Here is a 22,996-nt window from a genome sequence, read left to right on the forward strand (position 1 = left end):
CTGTGATAGACATGTTCCAAAGACCTCTAATTCTAAGGAAAGCAGTGTTGCCTTATGTTACCGGACAAAAGTCCAAAGGTTATGACAAATTCTATTTGTATGCAATATCATGTGATTATAGAAAAATTTCCTTTAGAATTTTTACTGATTTATTCTATAACATCAATGCTGAGTACCTTTGACTTGCTATATGGTATGTGCATATTTATTAGTTTTGTTATTATCTTCTATGTTATTTTATGCCTTTCTCCTATTTCTCATCTCTTTTAGAGTAAACTTTGTGCTACTGCTGAACAAATGACTTGAATTCTGTTATAGACATGAATTAGGAGGTTTTTAATATACAAATTTAATCACAATCTGACCTGCTATGTCTGCGATGCTGCTTCTATTTCTGCTTGCTCCATTTTTTTTTTAGTAGTATTCCTTGGCAGTACAGACGCTATTTAAACTTTCTTTCCCTTTGAAAGGGCATGAAAAGAAAGCTACAAACCACTAACTGTCCTGACTATTCTAGTCATATATATACAGGGAGTGTATCTTTTCCATGCTTTCTTTAGTACTTGGGGATCTGTAATCTTGTTGGTATGACTGCTCTTTCCATTAACACAATCACAACATATTTATTAATATACGTAGCTTGAGAATTGCTGTGGTTGAAAAATTTGTTATCCTATAGCCATGTTGGTGATGAGCCTATCCAAATTTAGCTAGCCTGGTCTTCAAGTAAAAACCATAATCACAGGTTCCATAATGAACACCTTTCTAGTTTGTCAGGACTTACCTGTGGTAAGCCTTCAAGAAACCAGGGTTATCTCCATGCCAAGATGAGGTATCAGTGTAGAACTTTATAGGAGACCTTTTCATAAGGAGAAAGTAAATATACAATTAGACTTATGTGGTATAATAGAAAAAGGCCTGGATTTGGAGTCTAAAGACCAGAATTCAAATCCCAGTTCTGCTGTTTAGTGCTTATATAACCTCTATCCTCTGTGGGCCCTTTTTCTTATCAGTAAGATAAAACCTTTAGATTAATAGATTTCTAAGATCCATGGGCTCTAAGATAAAGGATCCTCTCAGATCCTGACCTTTGTTCCCTTGGGGACCACCTGGCTACATATCTATCAGATTTAAAGGCTAAATCAATATTGCTAAAATACCCTTTTCACAGTAAGCTTAAGGTAATTTATTTTATCTTGATTTTTTTTTATTGTCCTACCATACTAAAAAAAAAGATAGATTATTTTATGGGTGAATCCTTCCTCCAGACAGCTTTGAAAAGTCTAGGGCCAATATTTTCAGTCATTGAGACTTCATTTTCTTAATTTTATTTGCCTCTACTAAATTTTCATCATTTTCTTATTTTTTTCAAATCTGAATGACTCTGAAATTCCTGGTTTGAGTTTAGAAGAAATAGATAGTAATAATTTGAGTTTGTTATAAATAGCACCAGAGTTATGAATTACTCATTATTTCATTGATAATAGTGAACTTTCAAGGAGAAAAAAAAATTTCTTCTACCAGTGAAGGTAGGAACCATCTCTGTAACTCTGAGTATTAGAGAATTTCCTTGGTTACTGTGAGTTCCGTGGTCATAGAGTATCTAAGTATTAGAAGCTGGACTTTAAACTAGAATTTACTGACTTCAAGACTGATTCTCCGTCTATATACCTTGTTGTTCTTCCTATAATATTGCTTATAACAGTGATATAAAATAACAAAACATATTGTTTTGACATTAATATTATGATAATTTAATAATACTAATGAAACATGATAGTTGTTATTAAAAAATGACAATTTTCTTCCAGCAGAAAATTTTACATAACTGTTCAGTTAGCAAATAGGATTTCAATCATAGATATTCCAAGTATCTATTGCTCTAGAATACAAAAGATAAGAAAACCAGAAATAGTCAGTGATACTTTGAATAATTCTTTGATTCAAACTTTATTTTCTAAAAGGAGCTTCCATAAGTCACTTTTAAAGCAGTGTAAGAAATTTTCTGCTCTAACAAGTGCACATTACAAACTCTAGCAGGATAATTTTTCTTTTCAGCAAAAAAAAATTTAAAAAGGTAATTGTCAAAGGAAATATGCTAATCAGAACAGAGATTATCTAGTAAGATAGAAGGAAAATTGATGACTTCTTAACTAGAAGTGCTAGAGAGGCAACTATTTGTAAATCTCGAAATAATGATAGGCAGACCTATATTACTGGAGAAATTATCCAATTGTCAAATCTACCTGGTTACTATGAAGAAGAAAATAAAATAAGAACAAAAGATGTTTTTTTTCTCAAGTCTAAAAATATATGACATTAAAATTCTCCAGTGGACTACTTATCTTATGATCTTATAACAGCACAGAGACTAGAAAAACTGACAGCTTTCCATCTGTCTTGCCATTCCCACGAATTAGTAAATCCATGAGGCAGGATGCCTCCCTCCCCCAAGTGACCATTTATGGGCAATAGTAATAACATTTATCAATTGTATAATTATACTTGCAGTGTAATTAGAATTAGATGATTGTACAATTAGAGATTATACAATAGAATCTTTTGGGGGAATTTAAGAAGTACTAGATAGGATTTGTTGATCTGGGGCAGCTGGTGAAAGTAATAGATGATACAAAGATAATAGATGAGATTCCTTTATAAATATCAGGATTTACTATTCTTCAAACTTTACTCTTTAACATTAACTATTTCTTATAGTACTTTAGGAAGTATAAGATGGATTTGTTATGTGACTTGTGAAAGGAAAAATTGAATAAGAGAAGTTAAAAAGAATCAACATTCAAATATATGTGTTACCATACCTATGCTCACATATATATTATATAAAATGCTTTTCATGTAAGGACAGAATACTTAGGCTCATCTTCCTTTCCTGGATGGAAAAATTCATGCCAATTTGTTAGACAAAAAAATAAATAAACTCTTATTTTGCATGAGAGAATCACAGATGTCTATGTGTATCTAGTAAAATATATTTTTGCAAATGAACTACCCAAGAAGTAGTTATTTATCCAAGATCACATAGCTAGTTTTTGATAGAGCATAGTATAAAATCCATGTCTCTCAGAACAACTGGATGGAGGCAGTCAGGGTTACATGACTTGCCCGAGGTCACATAGCTAGTAAGTGTCTGAGGTCACATTTGAACTCAAATCCTCCTGACTTGAGAGATGCTGCCCCGTTTTACCAACCTCAGCTACTCTTCAGAAACCATGCAATTAGTCTTATCTTTTTAGTGAAACTACACATTGCACAAAATCTTAGGCTAAAAGAATCATAGATTAAGAGCCAAAAGGAACTTTAGAAATACAGTTATTTTAAAAGCAAGGAAGCTAAGACACAGAGTGGTGAGATGACATGTCTAAAATCATTGAGGTAGTAAGCTTTTTAAAAAAAATCAGAATTTAAACATAGCTATGCTAATTCCCAATCTAGGCTTTTTTTTTTATTTGAAAGAACCAAAGGCAATTTAGAGTGAAGAAAGAAAATGGTAGAACCACTGCTTTACTTGTCTATTTCAAAATTTATTTATTAAATTTGAAACTATATCCTTAAAATGATGATTGAACAACTATAAAATATGGAATTTTTTGCAAAAAATTTGTTTTCATTAGGAAAATAAAAAAAATGGACAACATAAGAAAGAAAAATCAATTGTCAGATACATTAAAATACTTTTTTAAAAAAAGAAGGGTATGTTATCGAGGGTATAGAAAGCTAGATACTAAATGAGCAAGATATGATTAAAGTTTTGTCTCTTTCAAATGCTTGCTAATGATCACAGGCAAGGTACTTGACCTCAACTTTCCTAGGCATCTCTCTAAAACTACAAATTGAAGAAAAATTGTTTACCTGCATTGATAGGGGTAGTTTTATCACCGCTAATTTCTTTTATATAATTAAATCTCAAGACCATTCAATTAAACAAGCAGCCAATCAATAAAATTCATGCACAATTCTTATTTTATTTATACTTATACTAAATATAAATAAATATTGATAGTCAAGATGAGTACTGTGCAAAAGAAATCATGAATAAGTCAATGGAAATCCATCACTGGTTCAAAAAAATAGCAAACATGATCATTATTGGGTCCTAGAATAACCTTAAAAATGAAATATAAAATATTTTATTGTGAACAAAATTTAAATATTCCCAACTTGCAGTTATCTGCATGAAGAATAGCAATAGAGATTAGCATATAGTAGGTGCACATAAATGTCTTGATTGGTTATTATGTTTCCATAAGTCTTTGTTTACAATTGCAGAGTTTATATTACTCTTCTCAATTTATACCCTCCCCCAAGTATCATTATATTCATAGCTAATGTACAATTGCAGTACAATTTTCAGAAGTACCGAGAGTGTAATTCCTAAGAATTCCCATTTTGCTCTTCAAAGCTAGTTTCACAAAGTATAAGATTGTAGCTGTGCTTATTACATTATTTAGAATTACCCTAGCCCTGTAGAGAGGGATCCCTATTTAAGGTGTTAATAAGTGATTAACACCTTTTAGGATATCTCCTGGGTTGGTATCCAAGCTAAAATTTAGTAAGGAATTAATCAATGAGCATTTTATTTTTAGATAAGAGTGTGTTTGTTATCTACCTGTAGAACCTTAGATCAGAAAGTTTATTATCTGAACTAACTTTACAAGCAATATAGAAATCTTTTCAACAGCATCCCTGACAGATGATCAGTCAGGTTTGTGTTTGAATACCTCTAACAATGCAAAGTTAGTCTCCCAAGTAATTCATTGCAATGTTAATTAGCTAATGTTGTTACAAACTCTTTCTTATACTGATCTGAAAACTTTCTCATTCCATTTCCCCCTTTTTTATTTAGTTCTGCCTCCTAGAATAGTATTGATAAGTTCATTCCCTTGTCTTCCTTCCTATCTTGTTTTCCCTTGATTTTCCTTAGCGTAAACAGTCACAATTCTCTTGACTACTCTTCATATGATATTTCCTTTCATCATTTTGGTGTCCTATTTGAGAAAATCTTTAATTTTCGGATACAGTCATACCTCATTTTATTGTGTCTTGATTTATTTGATTATACTTTGCAGGTATTTTTTTTTACAAATGGAAAGTTTGTAGCAGTCCTGCATTGAGCGAGTCTATTGGCATCATTTTTCCAATAGCATGTTCTTATATTCTGTCTCTGCGTTACATTTTGGTAATTGCTGCAATATTTCAAACTTTTTCATTATTATATTTGGTATAATGATCTATAATCAGTCATCTTTCACATTAATATTGTTTTATTTTTTGATATACTTATTGTTTGGTGGAACCATGAACCATGCCCATAGAAGATGGCAAACAATTCATAAATGTTGTATGTATTTTGACTGCTCCACCTACTAGCTGTTCTTGTCTCTCTCTCTCTCTCTCTCTCTCTCTCTCTCTCTCTCTCTCTCTCTCTCTCTCCCCCTTGGGCTTTCCAATTCCCTGAATCAAAAATATTGAAATTAAGCCAACTAATAATCTTACAATATTCTGTAAGTGTTCAAGTGAAAGGAAGAATCAGAAGCCTCTCACTTTAAGTCAAAAGTTTGAAATGATTAAGCTTAGCTTAGTGAAGAAGGCATATAAAAAAGCTGAGATAAGCCATAAAGACCCCTACCCTAATAATTCAATATCAATGAACAATGAGATAAGACCCTACACCAGTAAAAAGTTTACAACTCATGAAAGTTTTGCTCAGATGATGGTTAGCATTTCTTAGCAGTAAAATATTTTTAACTAAGGAATGTACATTTTTAGGACATAATACTATTGCACACTTAATAACCTATAATATAGTATACATATAACTTTTATTATGCATTGGGAAACCAAAAGGTTCATTTGACTCATCTTATTGTGATACTGTGATACTGTGTTATTATGATATTTGCTTTATTGAAGTAGTTTTCTACTCTCTGATTTATAGCTCTGATTTGTCTCTATTATTTGTGCATAAATAATTACAGAAGGTATCACTTATTTTGTCAGTATGGGAAACTAGCAGTAGTAGAATTCTTTACATCGATAGAGAGCAAATCCATTCATGACTTAGTAAGTTTTTGTAAATAATAAACAAGCATCTCACTTTGCACAATGTTATTTTTATCAGCTTCTACCTTGCTAACATTTTGGCCAGTTCTCAGAAGTATAGAAAAAAGGGTGATTACTCTATAACAGAATACTAGCAATATCATATATTTTATTGATTGAGTTAGCCATGTGTTTAAAAAGACCTTGTAGATAAATTCCATTTAATAAAGAATAGGTAATGATTTAATTATCTTGAAATCACTTCATTTGAGACTTGTTACCATTTCAGTCTTTCCTTGCTGGTAAGAACAAGGAATACATTCTGTCAGAATCCTTTTCATTGTTTTTGTCTTTAGTCAAAATAATGGAATATTATAACCAGATTGTTTACAAGGGGATGTGTATGATGGTCTGCCTTTGAGAAAATTTTGTACATGTAGAAAATGTAATTAAGTGACATAGGTTATCATTTTGAAAATGACTGTAGATAAACATATTGATGACAATTTCTAGGAAAGGAGAATAAGAATCTATCCCTTTAGTTGCTAAACATTTAGATTAAAAGGAAAATTCTTCTAGTATGATATATTTTCCTGTTCTCCACAATTTTATCTTGTGCTATAGCTTGCTTTCCTTATCATTTTTTGTGCAGTTCCATGTTCTTTGAAAGCCCCACAAAATTCTGGGTAGCAGTCTAAGCCAAACTCTGGATTGTTTTTCTTTCCCAAAGCAAGTACATGAATGCAGTGATACAATAAATCTCTTTGTAAAGTATCTTTCTTTACAATAAAAACCCATTTCTTTGTTTGAAAGACTTAAGTCCTACACACAGAATAGAGGAACAATTTACATAAATAAAAGTTACTAATGAAGTATTCATGAATACGGAATCTTATTATAATGAGTCCTAACTCTCCTGGATCCTTAGCAAATTCAATTTCCTATAAAGAAAATGGGGGGGAGCATTTGTCTACAAACTGTTAAGAATAAAAATGTGTCAGGCAACACCATGTTCTAAGTCTCTGGTCATTCAATTTAATTAAACAACCATTTACTTAAATTTAAAAGGCACTGTTCTAACTTAGACAGTAGGAGTGGGGGGAAACAGACTCTATCAAGGAGTTTGCTTTACACAGTTGGATACTACAAGATAATTTCAGAACAGAGTGCACACTAACAACTAGTTTGTTTATGAATGGCTTCTAGCTGAGTTTTGGAGGAAGCAAAGGATTACATTTTATAAGAGTCAGAGGTGAAGAGCAGGTGTATTCTAGGTATAGTTAACGATTTGTGGAAATGTGCAGAGGAAAGAGATGGAATACGGAGTTTAAGAACAAAAAATAGATCATTTGAGTTGAAATATAGAATTGTAAAATGCAATAATATGAAATAAATCTTAAAAGGTAATCTAGAACCTGTTAGTGAAGAACTTTTTAAGAGCAAAATGAAGAATTAATATTTTATTCTGGAAGAAACAAATGGCAACTTAAGATTCTTGAATAAAAAAGTTTTATGGCTAGACATATGCTGTTGAAAGGGCAGCTAGATAGCACAGTGGTTAGATTGCTGGACCTAAAGTCAGGAGCACTGATCTTCATGAGTTCAAATCTGACTGTAGAAACTTTCTAGCTATATGACCCTGGGCAAGACACTGAACTGTGTTTGCCTCAGTTTCCTCATCTGGTAAGTTAACTGGAAGACGAAGTGTCAAAGTACTCCTTTATCTTTGTCAAAAAAAAATTCCATTTAGGGTTGTGAAGATATGAGCAAGACTGTAAAGAATGAGACAGCAACAAATGTTGTAGGAAAATTATTTTGGCAGCTTCTTGAGGACTTGTATGGATAGAGGAGAGTTAGGAACTAAGAGAGTCCTTTTTAAGGGACTATTGCAGTAATCCAAAGCAATGTTCACCAAAATTTTTGATAGCAATAAAAATGTTTGTAAATTATATGGATATGATATTTCACTAATAATTACTGATAGTTTGTATTGAAAATTTACACAGAAATAGACAGAATGATATATAAATGAAATATATTTGATCCTAAAGTTTTTCAACTAATAATCAATTTTTTTTGAAAGGAGCACTCATCCTAGCCCAGAAATTATCAACTTTTTGTCTTTGAAGTCTCAGCTCAATTCATCAGATTTTTGTTTTTAAAATTCCAATCTTTATAACTTTTTGAATTATTGCTATATAGGACATAGCTATATATCTGGAAAATGCCTAAATTGAAATTAATCAAAATGTTTTGTGATTAGTGAGATAATTGAAAAAGTCCCCAAATCATACAAATTGAGGGTTATCAAGAACTTTTCTACCATTAGCATCATTCAAATGGACCAAAAATGAAATCATATATATTGAATATATCTTCAAAATATCTTGAGAGTTTACTTTTAATAGGACCAGACATTCACATGCTCTTTCTAATACCTCTCTTCAAGAATTCATTTAAATTCAACAATAAAATTAGCACATGCTTTGATGATAGTAGACCCTTATTATCACTTATTCATTGATTTTTTCTTGTATATTGGAAATTTGATGACCATAGGAATGAAAAATATAAATTAGTTTACCATTATAAAATAATATTAAAATTTAATAATTTTATATTTAGCATATTTATTGATATTAGTTTTATTTTAATTTCTAATAACACTAGAAATTATGTATGTTGATCATCAGTTTCTTAAATTTTGCAAAATATTTGCAATATATTTTCTTTCCTGCCATATTAATGGAAATTTAGTTTTGTTATTTCTCCAAATACATCATCATCCTTTAATGTAAGTTCATAATTTTCCATTTTATTTGATTATTACTATTTGTAAAATAGCTAATATAATTCAAATGGTTAAATAAGTGCTGTGTTCTAAATTGGTTAAAGTTACTTTACGGAGCAAATCAATGTCTATTTCATTAAACCCAAGTTGAATTGCCTTAAATTGATTATAAATAACATTATAAGTTAAAGGCATCACAGAATATAAAAAGGAATATATTAATAATTGATTTTTGTACTCCTCTGTCAAAGTTCTAGAGAGATTGAATAGAAACTGTCAAAAAAAACCCTATTTACTTATTTATTTTCATTCCTCCTTTATAACTTTTTTGTTTCTCAAAAATTTGATTATACAGCTAGCAAGATCAATACCAGTTTATTTCATATGAAATAAATTAATCTCCCAGTGCCACTAATGGAAGAAAACTCAATCACTGTCAATAATTAATGATTAATTTAGAGATTAAAAAAAAATTTACAAATGTTGTCTCTTACAAATCCTATTGAATAAGCAGAAATTCAGTGACTTACACAAGACTTTTACTTATGTAATGAAGACAAAATAGATTTGTTTACTAGGTGAGTTTTCTTTTCCATCTGATAATTCACAAAAATTTTTAACTATTTGAAGTCAGAGAACAAAGAGTCTACGATGAAAACTGAGAGCTGTTACATGGGCAACACTTGTCCTTTGTGACCATTATGAATGTTGCAATAAGGTAGACATCTTTTATTGTGAGTACACAGTAACTATTTGATCATCAAGAAATCTGAGGGATAAAATGGATATGTATTTTAGAAAGAGAACAGGTATAAATTAATTGGTATAAATGAATAATATGTTTTTGGAGAGAGAAGAAATTTACTTAATATATATCTGACTGAAAATTCCTTTCTCTACACCTAAAAACTACAGAAATATATATATATATATATGCATCAAGATTTATGGAGAACAAAATCTAAAGGTCTTTTTTTTAAATTAACTTATTTTTAAATTTTACAATTTTCCCCCCTAATCTCACTCCCCCCCCCGCCACAGAAGGCAATCTGTTAGTTGTTTCATTGTTTCCATGGAATACGTTGATCTAAGTTGAATGCATTGAGAGAGAAATCATATCCTTAAGGGAAAAAATAAAATATAAGGGATAGAAAAATTATATAATTATATAACTTTTTAAAATATTAAAGGTTATAGTCTTTGGTCTTTGCTCAAATTCCACAATCTTTTCTCTGGATACAGATGGTATTCTCCATCTCAGATACCCCAAAATTGTCCCTGATTATTGCACTGATGGAATGAGCAAGTCCAAAATATCAACTTCTGAAACACATTTTGAATTTTCCCATGGAAAGGATTTATGTAACTTTAAGAGTACTGATGTTTGATCAAAACTTATAAGTCCTGGAAACTCAAGTTTCTGTTTTTTTATTTTTAAATGATTGTTAGCACTAAAGGAGTGTGTAATAAGAGAAGACTTTTGCTTTATGGGAAAATATCTAAAGGAGTGGTGCCAAGATGGCTGAGAAAAGGCAGATTCTTGCTACAGCTCTCTAAAATTATCCTCCAAACAACTTTAAATAATGCTTCAAAATTACTTCTAGAGTGGCAGAACCTTCAAAAAGATGAAACAATGGGTGAAACAAGTTTCTAGTCTAACACAATGTAAATTATGGTGGAGTTAAATCTGGCAAGACAATACTTGGTAAGCCAATAGATGACTGGAACTCTAAGTCAGAGATGGGTTTGAGGGCAACTGAAAATGTAACAACTGAAAGTGTAACAACAGCATTAGCAGAGGCTTCCAGAGTTCTTGGCCATCCTATGGTAAGGCGATAAGACACTCAATCAGAAGGAAATTACAATGATTTTTACCCTCTAGAGAGTGTAGGATTCTATTGAATTGTCCATATACATATCTAGTTCACAATCCTGAGCCACGGTCCGAGGATAAGGAGGAGTACTGGCACTTTAGAGTTTGTGGTCTCAGGGAAGTAGGGACCCTAGTCATAGTTCCAAGGTAGAAAAAGAGTTCTAGTGGTCCCTCAAAGACCAGAGCACAGGACAGGAGAGTAGTAAACATGCCTCTCATTAGAGGATACCACTTTACAAGAAATTTTAGAGACCCCCCCCAAACTAGCACTGAAAATAACTTGATAAACTGCCTAAAGCTTGGGACAATGCCTCCTATACTCTGGGGGGAAATGACCAACTTTAATATGTTGATAAATGAATAACTTAATTGGGAAAATGAGCACAACAACAAAAAAGAACCTGACAACAGAAAACTATTATGGTGACAGGGAAAAATCAAAACGTAAAGTCAGAAGAAATTCCAGAGTCAAAACTGCTACATATAGAGCCTCAAAGAAATATGTGAATTGGTCTCAAGCCCCAAAAGAGTTCCTGGAAGAGCTCAGAAAAGATTTTAAAAGTGAAATAAAGAAGTAAAAAAAATTTAAAAAACAGTAATGAAAGAAAATTGTGAAAAAGAATCAACAGTTTGATGAAGGGGACACACACATACACACACACACACACACACACACACACACACATAGGCACAAAATACTGAAGAAAGTAACACATTAAAAAAACGAAGTGGTAAGAAAGGCAAAAACTTTCACTGAAGAGAACTTAAAAAAAAGCAGAATTGATTATGTGGGAAAGAATTAGAAAAATTCATTGAAGAAAATAATTCCTTAAAAATTAGAATTGGGCAAAGGGAAGTTAATGACTTCATGATATTTCAAAAAACAATAAAACAATCAAATATGAAAGAAATAGAATAAAATTTTAATATCTCATTGGAAAAGCAACTAGTCTGGAATATAATTTGAAGAGACATAATTTAAGAAGTATTGAAACTTCTTTAAAGTTATGAACAACAAAAAAAAGTCTAAACATCACCATCCAAGAAATTATCAAGAATAGTTACCTTTCAATTGCAGGTTCATAGGACAAAACAGAAATTTAAAAAATTCACAAATTACATTCTGAAAGCTATCCCAAAATTGAATCTCTCAAATATATCATAGCCAAATTCAAGAGCTTCAAGAACAAGCAGAAAATATTGCAAATAATCAGGAAGAAAGAATTCAAATATCATGGAGCCAAAGTAAGGATGATACAAGATTTAGCAACTTTTATATTAAAAGACTGGAAGACATGAAATATGATATTCCATTCAGCAAAGGAGCTAGGATTATATCCAACAAATTGTCTGGAGGAAAAATGTCTATTAAGTGAAATAAGTGATATTTAGGCATTCCTGATATAAAGTTCAGAACTGAATAGAAAACAACTTTCAGATATTTGGTTTTAATTAAACATGGACCCAATTTCTTGGGTATTTTTGACAACTTTTAAAATAAATGAGTACAATGTTTTATATCAAAAGATTTTTTCAACTTTTGAAACAATTGATTTAAAAAAAATATTTTATAATCAAATGTGCCACTTGTTATCCTGATATTGAACCATCTTCAATTCATGATATGAATGTGACTTGCAATCAATTATTCTCTAAATATATTATATAACATAAAATATATAGTATATTTACCATATGTAATATGAATATATTATAAATCTAATATTTTGTTCAAATTTAAAATTTATAAAATGTTTATAAAATTCAGTTTTTTAAATAAAATTCAAATATTTTTCATTAACAAAATAGTTGTAGTTTTCTTTCTCATATATGTTTCTATCCTCTTTGGTCCTCATGAATATATATGTGTTTCAAGAAAGGAGGGGTTTTTTTTTTTGGTTTGTTTGTTTTTTAGTTTTTTTCCCAAGGCAAACAGGGTTAAGTGACTTGCCCAAGGCCACACAGCTAGGTAATTGTTACATGTTTGAGGTCGAATTTGAACTTAGGTACTCCTGACTCCAGGACTGGTGCTCTATCCACTGTATCACCTAGCCACCCCAAGAAAGGAGGTTGTTGTGAAGCCTTCAATATCTATTTTAAGGGGAAAAAATCATTAGATTTTATTTAATCATTAAATTTGTGACATGTTCTGATTATATACTCATCTGGCCCAGGGCTTTTTACTTTTTTAATCAGCGCATTTTGGGTTACTCACGTTTTTCCTGCAATTGAATTGTTTTAGATCTCTGTTTCTGATTTTATAATTTTCAGTATTCTAGATTTTTGCACTTAATAATGAACTTTCATTGAATTCCCAGGTTTATAGTCATATAATTATATTATCAATTTTTTAATTTTTTCTTCTTTCACTCTTCATCATGAAGTCACTTTTTATGTTTGTAATATAATTTTCCTCTCTCCTTTTGCTGTTCACTTTTTCTTATAGTTTTCTTTCCCACCCAATCTCTCATTAGAGCCATTCTTTTATTTCAGTTATATTCTATATTTAATAGCAAAAGCTTCTCTAACTAAGACTAGGAAGGAAAAATGTTGTTCTTAAGCAAAATATACCCTATATCTAATATATATATATATATATATATATATATATATATATATATATATATATTTCAATGGCATTTTTAAAGAATATTATTTTTATATGTTTCAGTGGTGCTAGAGAGGAAGAATGCTTCTAATGTTCAAGTCATTGCTGGATCAACTCATTTTAGTGTATTATAATAGCACCAATAATTCCCATATTTTCTTTTCTTTTTCATAAATGTGCCAACTCTGGTTTATGTCAATGATGTTTTCCTTTCTTTATAGAGGTTCTATGGTAATAATTAATGAAGAATGTAATCAGTTACCTTTGTTACCATTTGGATTCTTTGTTTTGTAGCTGTATCAGAGAGAAAACAAAGAAGAAAGTGAAATGGGGATAGAATATGTCACATGTCATAGTTGATTCATTGGTTCATATTTTTGAAGATGTAGAGTCATGCTTTTATAGTTTTATCTGAATTCTGAAAAAAAGATCCCAAAGTGTAGATGCACATCATCTCATACAATTAACTATTAAGCTATATTGAAACTCATAGCACAACAAAGAACAAAGGTGATTTTAAATATGTTCCTGGCCTAAATTTATGATTTACCAATTTACTCGAGTCATTCTTCAAACTCAATGCCATGATGTGGGGTAAATAAGAAAATTACTATTCACTTAGGGCCTGATATTTAGCACTTTATACTATGAGGATTCTTGAATTTCTAAGAAAGAACTCTTTTTTGTGTTCATGTAAAATTTTATAGGAATCAATATCAACTTATTTATATTAACAAAAAAGTATTACACTGGAACATTAAAAAAATGCTACATAGAAAACATCTCTATTTGCTTTATAACAAAAGTCATTGGGAGACAACATGATACAGTGGAAAGCCGTGACTCTAAAACCAAGGGATCTAAACTGAAATCTCCCCCTCAGATACCTATAATTTGTGAGAATAGGTAGTTTCTGATTTTTTAATTTCTTAATTATTGTGAATTTTATTTATTCATTTTGAAATTTGGTAATTAAATTTATTATATTCAAATAAAATAGTGATTTATAGATCTTATTATTTTGAAAAACAATGCTTTATCAGTTCAATTGTCTTTTGATTTGTTTTACATATTTTTTCATTTGATTTTATTTTGTTCTAATCTTAACTATTTATCCTGTAATAAAAATTTGTACTCATCTTATTAGTCCTTTTCTTTTTTGTGCTTGTCTTTAGAAATATAATTTTCTTCAAATTTTATCTGAAATATATAAAATTCACATATATTTTCACTATTATTTAAATTCCTCTGTAAAATAATTATTAGTCTATGATTTCATCTTTCACTAATTTATTATTTAGTCCTTATTAAAGTCTTCATAACATATTACCATTTGTATTATCATTTATAAAGGATGAATTTAATACTTCTACCTTTATAATTATATTTGAATTTCTTTTTTAATAAAAGTTATGTGCAGTAATTTTCATATATATATATATATATATACATATACATATATAAATTGATTTATTCTTCTTTCCCCTGGTATAATTCTGTCAGCTCCCCCTTTATGAGTTTTGCCCACAATTGTTTTCTCTGCCATTTTTCTCTTGGACATTTCTGAAAAAATAGTTTTATTTCCTTGCAAAATTTAACTATTGGCCTTTATATATATACATATATATATATATATATATATATATATATATGGTGTTTATTTATTTTTCTTGGGACTTGATCACCCCAGGTTTCACCAGTAGGAATGATTAAAAATCTCTCCATCCTATTAAACACTCATCTCTTATTTTTTCTATTTATATTCTGTTTTGTAGGACATATTGTTAGACAATTATTTTTGTTTGACTTATTATGGTTTATAAAAAGTTATATCTTTTTGATTTTTTCCTTAATATATACAGGGACTACTTTTGACCTCTTACTCAACTCCTTAATTACTGTGGAAATGAAAAAACAGATTGTATTTCTAGATGATTTGAATTTGGCATTCTCTTCTGATGCTGTTCTGTAGATTCTCTCATTCTGTATTTTGGCCTCTATTGTCAAAACTTCTGGGTAATTTTCTTGATTTTTTTTGAAATACAATATTCATTTTCATTTTCTGGGATACCACTAATTCTCAAATTGCCTTGATGAGAGTTGTGTTCAAGTTGCTTTGCTGTGCAAACCTCAAATGTTCTTCCAATTTTGCTCTTGAGTTTATTTGGATATTCTCCATTTCAGTTCATTTTTTTCCATTTTAAATCTGTCCATCTCTCTTTATTCTCTCCTGTTTTGTTTTGTGCATTTTATTTGGTAAGTTTCTAATTTTTTTTAAAAGGCTGATTTTAGAGGAGCTGATTTTAGACTTTTAAAAATACACCCTTAAATTGACCTCAACAAGATAAAGAATACTGTGACATAATTCAAAGTTCTATCATATTTTAAATATTTTCATGACTATAACTTTGTGGAGAAAATTCAATGAATCTTTGTGGCAGGTAAAATAAAATCAAACATCTTGACTGAAAAGAAAAGGGTTTTTTTTTTTAGCTTCGACTGAACATCATTGAATTCAGTGTTGAAACTCATTTGTATTCATTCCTCTGTATGAAATAATGATATGAATGTGTTCATGTATCTGGTCACAACCATTGCTTTTATTTTGAAAGGCAGCAGAGTTAAGTAACTTGCCCAGGTTAACACATCTACTAAGTGAAAAAGTATCTGAGGACAGATTTGAAATCAGGTCCTCCTAACTCTTAAAGTGGTGTTCAATCCACTATGCCCCCTAGTTGCCCTGATTTTTAATTTTTTTCATAATCATTATTTTTTAAAACTTTTTCTTAAGGTATGTTTCAATATCTGCAAGAAATACTACACAAATGCAGGTTTATTCAATTAAATTCCTTTTCGAGAGTCAGACAATGCATACATAGGTAGAGAGGTTGTTGCCATGGAATCTGTATCTCTAGATAAGAGATAGTGTCATTTGAAAGCTTAAGTAGTTCATAGCTCTAATAAAACTGTTTTTTGTATTAGAAATATCTTGATATCCATTTTGTTGAGCAGAAATAATGTATAGATTAGTGAGTGAGCCACATGTTTTACCCTTTGTGAAAATGGATCACTGGGGCAATGTGAAGAAACCTTGTGCTACAGATGAAGTTTTACAAAGATAGGAAATTTTCCTAATCCAAGAAATTTATTGGATATTAAGTTTGTTTTGATGACTGTTAAGCTAAGTGCACAAGTTGCAATTATGGATTATTGGGCATATTTAACTTCAAACTCACCATAAATATCAAATGGGTAATGAATCTCTGGAAAATCTTTGGAAAAGCTCGTTGATTTAATGTCTTGGCTGAAAACTATGCTTTTACCCTTGATCTTAGCCAAAAGGTCAAGAATCAATGTAAAAAAATACTTTTGAAAAGATTCACTACCTTAGTTATTTAGAGCATTTTCTCCATTTCAAAAGAATACTTTGTAAAATCAAATTCTAAATGAGACTGCCTTCCTATAAAAACAGAATGCTTCTTTTTTGACAGTATTCTACCTCAGTAATATTTACAAGACCTGCAAGATAATGTAGATAATGTATAATATATTGTTTGTTTGAGTCTTTAGTAGAAATAGTGGTAGTTTGTTAGTAACACTTTCAAAAAAGGAACTTCATCTGAAATAAATCCATACATCTTTAAAACGGTTTTCCTTATCATCATTACATGGGTGATGTGATTGAAAGAAGCACAATATTTCAAAATATAGCTAGAGTTTTTTTTTATCTTTTTGCCTTTTTGATGTCATTGACCCCTTTCAGCAATATTGTGAAACCTATGGACCCCTTTCAATAATAATGTTATTAAAGGCATGAGAATGATACATAAAGGGAAATGATTATTTATGTTTTTATACAATTGTCAAAATAATTTTAAGACCAAGTTTAAACACTTCAGCTTAAGGATGTTGATAAAGTGAACTTTCCTTCATAAATAATGACTTGTTTTTATAGGTCTTTAAGATCATGCAAAGTATTTCTCTTACAACAACCCATTAAGGAAGGAAATGTTGGGAGTATTATGCCCTTTTTAGAGATGTGAAAGAAGATTCCACAAGGCTATGGGGAAAGGGAGGGGTAGCTAAATGACTCAGTGGATAGAATACCAGCCCTGGAGTGAGGAGCATCTGAATTCAAATTCTGTCTTAGAGACTTAGTAATTACCTAGCTCTCTGACCTTAGGCAAGTCATTTAAGCCCATTGCCTTCAAAACAACAATGATAATGGCAATAAGGCTAATGGCCCCATATCTTTATCCTCTCCACAAGAATAATTTGAGATTCTATATCAAATGTTTTGCTAAAATCTCTCTCTCTCTCTCTCTCTCTCTCCCTCTCTCTCTCTCTATCTGTATATATATATATATATATATATATATATATATATATATATATATATATATATATTAGTTACCTGATTTTCTAATTCAGTAGTCCAAAAAAAAATGGAAAAAGATTAACCTGCTATATACCCTATTAATGCAACCATGCTGTCTCCTAACAATTCATTCTGCAATGGTTTGGTGACCTGAATTCATTAAAGGTTGTTAAGTGCTTTCTTAGTCACTTTTGTACTGTCACTTCTAATAAACTTCATTCTCCTGGATGAGAAAAGAGAAGCAAGATGACAATTGAACTTCTTCACCATATCTCTGTTGATAGTTATCATCCCATCTGCCAAAAGCAGAAGTCTATTCCTTCTTTGAGTTTATTATTCCCCTTAATATAGCTTAAGAAAAGAAAAAAAGGAAAAAACTCACCCATTTTTGTTGTCCTTAGTTTTCTTCATCAGTCCTAGCATGGCATATAAAGGAAAATGATTATTTACATTTATATATAGCTATCAAAATAATTTTAAGGCCAAGTTAAACACCTCAAATTAAGGACTGTTAAGTGAACTTTCCTTCATAAATAATGACTTATTTTTTAATGACATTCTTCATATTTATATTCATATTCATTTTAATACTGCTACCTGCTCTGGCCTTCATTCTTTTCACTATTTATACTACCTAACAAATGCCACACAATTTAATGAACTAAGGTGTTTGAGGGGAAAAAGAGTTTTTTCTTTGTAAATAATGAAATTTTATTTGATGAAGGTGTAGGTGAGAAAATATTTCATAATGGAAAAGAAACAGAAAAAAAGCTAGTGAACTAAAAGAAGTAAATTAAGCTTGTTATAAATTATTATTTCTCTATATTGAGGACGTTTTATCCTTGTAATCTCAATGTTTGGTCAGCATGTTAGACATTACCTCCTACCTTATTTCTTAATTTTATTTATTGACAATCCTGTATTATAGATCTGAAGCTTTTTGAATATTTGTGAATATTGTGATATAACAGTAGAAAACATGATGGAGTATTTATAGGATGGAAAAATAGTAGATATTATCTTAGAGTTGCCCTTGTATGAAAAATATTAACTACATGGAGTTAGGTTAGCAGTTTTAGTCTGCTGTTTTTAAGGTGCCAAGATTTTACAATTCATATATTAATATAATGAGAATCTTTCACACTTGCACACAGAAAAAGTTATGTTTCTTACAATATCTACCTTATTTTGATTTTAACTAGTTTAGTTTAATATTTTGTTCATTACTCTTTTAATATTGGAGAGACCAAGAACTAAAATAAGTATCATGAATGTAGAAGCTCCACTTTAGTGCCAAATGCTATGATATATCCTCTACAATCATGCTATAACTTCTTTTACAGTGATTCTTAGAAAATATGTGACAAAAAAGTGTTCATATATGTGTATTTATCCATAGAAGCTAATTTGTAGAAAAAGTTAATTAGAAAATTATTTCAGAATATTGAGAATCAATATGACTTTTGATCCAAAATATAGCCACTTAATGATGACAAAAATTTTATATCCTATAAAATTCTGAGGCAAGGCAATTCTGTTTTATTGCAATTTTTTAAAAAAAAAATAGTTTATCTCAACAGACAATCCTCCTTTTTAGAGTTCTACTCTGGATCTTCTCTTTCTTCATTCTACTGTCTCAGCAGCTCCCATGGGTTCAATAATCATCTATGGACAGATGACACAAATTTACATCTGAAGCCCTTATCACTCTCTTGAACTCTATCCTTCCTGCTACACATCTTTCCCTGAATAAAGTCTTATAGACTCCAACAATTCAGCCTTTCCAAATTATAGCTTTCTCTTCCAAACTCACCACTCATTTTGAACTTCCCTAAATGTCTTAAGGATGTTACTACCCTCCTAACCATTTAGCCCCATAATTTTGAGAATAACCTTAACTAATTCCTCTTCTTTATCCCCCACATCCAATCACTTTCAATCTGGAGGATTTTATCTCTTCAACATATCTTGAATTCAATCCCTTCTCTCTGTTCCTTTGCCAATATCTTAGATCAGACCCTCATCAATTATAAGTTGGACTACCTTAATAGCTTTATAATTGGTTACTCTAATTCAAATTCCACCACCACCACCACCACCAGCCCCACAATTCATGCTTTACATTATTGTCAAATTGAAAACTGTGCTTAAATCACTGATCTTTTTATGTCATGGACCTTCTCAAGAAAATTTATCATTCTTTTTTTGCCTCCAAGATAAAATAAAAACTCTTTCATTTGGTATTTAGAGTCCCTCATAATTTGATGACAGCCTGTCTTTCTAGATTGATTATAAATTTTCCCCTCTCACACACTCTGTTCCAGGCAAATTGACTTCCATATCTCAGAATCCCTTGCTCCTCTTGGAGCAAGTTCAAGTTCATGCAACCCAGAGCAAGTTCAAGTCTCCTCCTCTTGGAGCCCTCAGTTCAAGGGCTACCTCCATAGTTCTCTCAACTATTATTATCCATCCACCAAAATTGTTTTGCATTCCTGTGCGAATATACATATATTTTTCTTATTTGTGTACCTTTCCACAGAATAAGCTATGTTCTTAATAGGGAATAAACTATTTTCATTTTTTTCCTTTTAATCTCTCCTGCCTACTACTAATAGTTCTTTGGTATAAAATAGGACCATATCAACCAATCAAGTGATTGGTATCATTTGTTGCACAATTATATTTATTAGAGTAAGGGGTTGCTGTGCAAGGAATCCTTACTTGCTTTTACAGGAAGTGTTCCATTTCATAGGATGATTGATAGGAAAAAGGACCATTGGAGATGGTTTGACTGATGTGGGACCTTGACCTTAACTTGTTTTTGTTTCTTCCCATATGAGTGAAGCACCATGATGCATCATCAATACTGTGCAAGTACCAGCAAGTATGTGATATCTAACAGCATATTGTGATAATATAGGACATCTTAATCTGTATCTTGTCATTTTGGCTTTTACTCTAAGCTTTCCTTAGCTTTCTTTTGCTTCTATTCCTTCAGTATCAGAGAGGCACTGCAGGATATTATCAACATCAGGGAAGCACAAACAAAATATCTTAATTGATTCAAATTCAAAGTTGAACTTTAGGTAAAAAGAAACCCAACAACTAAGTGTATTTTAACACCTGAAACAGTAATTGGGGGTAAGGAATGAAGATTTAAGAAGTAAAATAAGATTAGAGGTAAGAAATAATAAGTCATCTTATGGATTTAATTTGTACATATTCAAAGACTTTTGACAAAAGATGAACCAAAAGGCAGGATCAAGATGACTGTAATATTAACAGTCTGTTCTTTAGGAATTTATATTGGTAAAAATTAATTACATTTGACACTATACCTTTACATTGGAGATGTGTCATATAATTGTGAGCTTAGATTGATTTTTAGATCTGTTTCTTCTTGGAAAAGATTCTAGGTTCTAAACTGTTACCTTTATTTAGCATCCCTATATCCAGAAATAGGAGCCATTCAAGGAATAAATAGCATGTAATCTCTATACATTATATGCTGTCTGTTTTTCATAAGCAAAATGTTTTTAATTCTGTCTATTTTTAATAGCTGTTGTAAAAACCAAGCTCCATTAAATCTATATGGGGAATTGAAAGAAATGGTGATTTTACAATAGGTCTGTTTGTAGCAATCAATTGCAACATATAACCCTTTCCTTGTCAAAGTTATTTGGATCGTAATCTCTTTGGACAGAGAATTATAATCCTTTTGTTATCCTGGACTACATAGACTCTCAGAACTCAAGAAATGTAACATTGATGCCCTTCTCGAAACTGGGAATCCACTTTCAAGATTTTTCCAGAAGGGAAAAATAATAGCACTAACAAGAGGATTGTTTTAGCAGGTTTAATTTCCTTGATTTCAAAGTGACTTTTGAAAACAAAAGAAATTAAAATTTGCCTGATTACTTAGTTATTTTGTTACTTTCATTAGATACTGAATGCTTTAAACATGCCATCGATGTTATTTCTAGGTATACACTATCCAGTGATTTCTTTTCATTATAGAATGTGTTTAAATTAGATGAAATCACTAAGACAAAGGGAGGGGAAAAATAAGGAAATTGGGAAAAGAAGAGATAGAGAAGAGGAGAACCAACAAGAGATACATGCTTACCATTGAGATTTTGGAAATGAGAATCCTATATGCTTTTCTCATTCTATTATTCTTGAACTATTTTGTTCTTGGGAATGTCATAGTGTCATTGCTGCCACAGAAAAATGTATTATATTGTTAGTTTTTCTTGTCTCAGAATATAGATTATATTTGAAAGTATAATACTTGTATAATACACAGTAAATTTCTTATACAGTAGGTTAATTTATAGCACATAATATAATTATAATACAGTATAGATAAGATATGAATATTTTGATAAATAATTGGTTATGTCCTTCACTGATCTTAATATGTGCCCTGGGTTGCATGAGTAAATTGGGTAGTCAACAATTCTGTACTAGGAGATAAGGTGGAAGGGACTGAGTGAGGCTTCTTTATCCACAGCTTCTCCTGCATCAGAATATAAACAATAAATAGGAACTTTACTTTTGGAAGTAGGCATCAGAAGTATGCGGCTTTTGAGTTATTTTGAAGTGATGCAGTTTTCATTTGTTTTTTTTTTCCTTTAGGGAAGAAGTCATTTAGAAATAAAGTTCAAATTTATATTATTCTCAGAATGTTCTTTAATATTTTGTTCATCTAAGAACAAATTAATATTTTGAAACACTCATAATAATGAAACTGTCCTGAAATATTAAATATTTTAAAGTTGATTGATTTGTCTTTATATGAGCAATAATTAACAGATGAACCCTCTTGCTATGGAAGAGACATTTAAATATTAACAGAACCCTTATCATTTAGTAAATTGAAAACATATATCCAAGAACAAATGAGTGAACCAAAAGTTAGTTTATATACATAGAGAAAAAAGACTGTAACATTTGATGATAATTATTAAGATGTATAAAGATTTGTGTCTTTCTTCATATATGTTCTATCCCTATGTGTACTAAGAAAAAATAGAAAAATAAAATTGCATTAACCACCCATTTAGTAATATTGACAGACATTCTAATACTTTATTTTCATATTAACCTTTCTCATCACCTACAAAAATACCTCAAATATATATGCATATATGCACACATAAATGCATATATATGTGTGTGTAAAAATACACACACACACACACACACACACACACATATATATATCACATTTTCTAATAATTCAATAGAAATTCAGCTGTTCCCTAAAACTATTCCCATAGC

The 22,996-nt window shown here is 30.5% G+C and overlaps 1 protein-coding gene across 18 annotated transcripts in view; it reads left to right on the forward strand.

Moving 5' to 3' along the window:
• The window catches only part of SOX5 (SRY-box transcription factor 5), a 1,270,393-nt gene that overhangs the window by 836,399 nt on the left and 410,998 nt on the right, over window positions 1–22,996 (forward strand). The gene's annotated exons all lie outside the window — the stretch shown is intronic.

Source organism: Macrotis lagotis, chromosome 7 (assembly GCF_037893015.1).
Source record: "Macrotis lagotis isolate mMagLag1 chromosome 7, bilby.v1.9.chrom.fasta, whole genome shotgun sequence".
Classification (NCBI taxonomy): domain Eukaryota; kingdom Metazoa; phylum Chordata; class Mammalia; order Peramelemorphia; family Peramelidae; genus Macrotis; species Macrotis lagotis.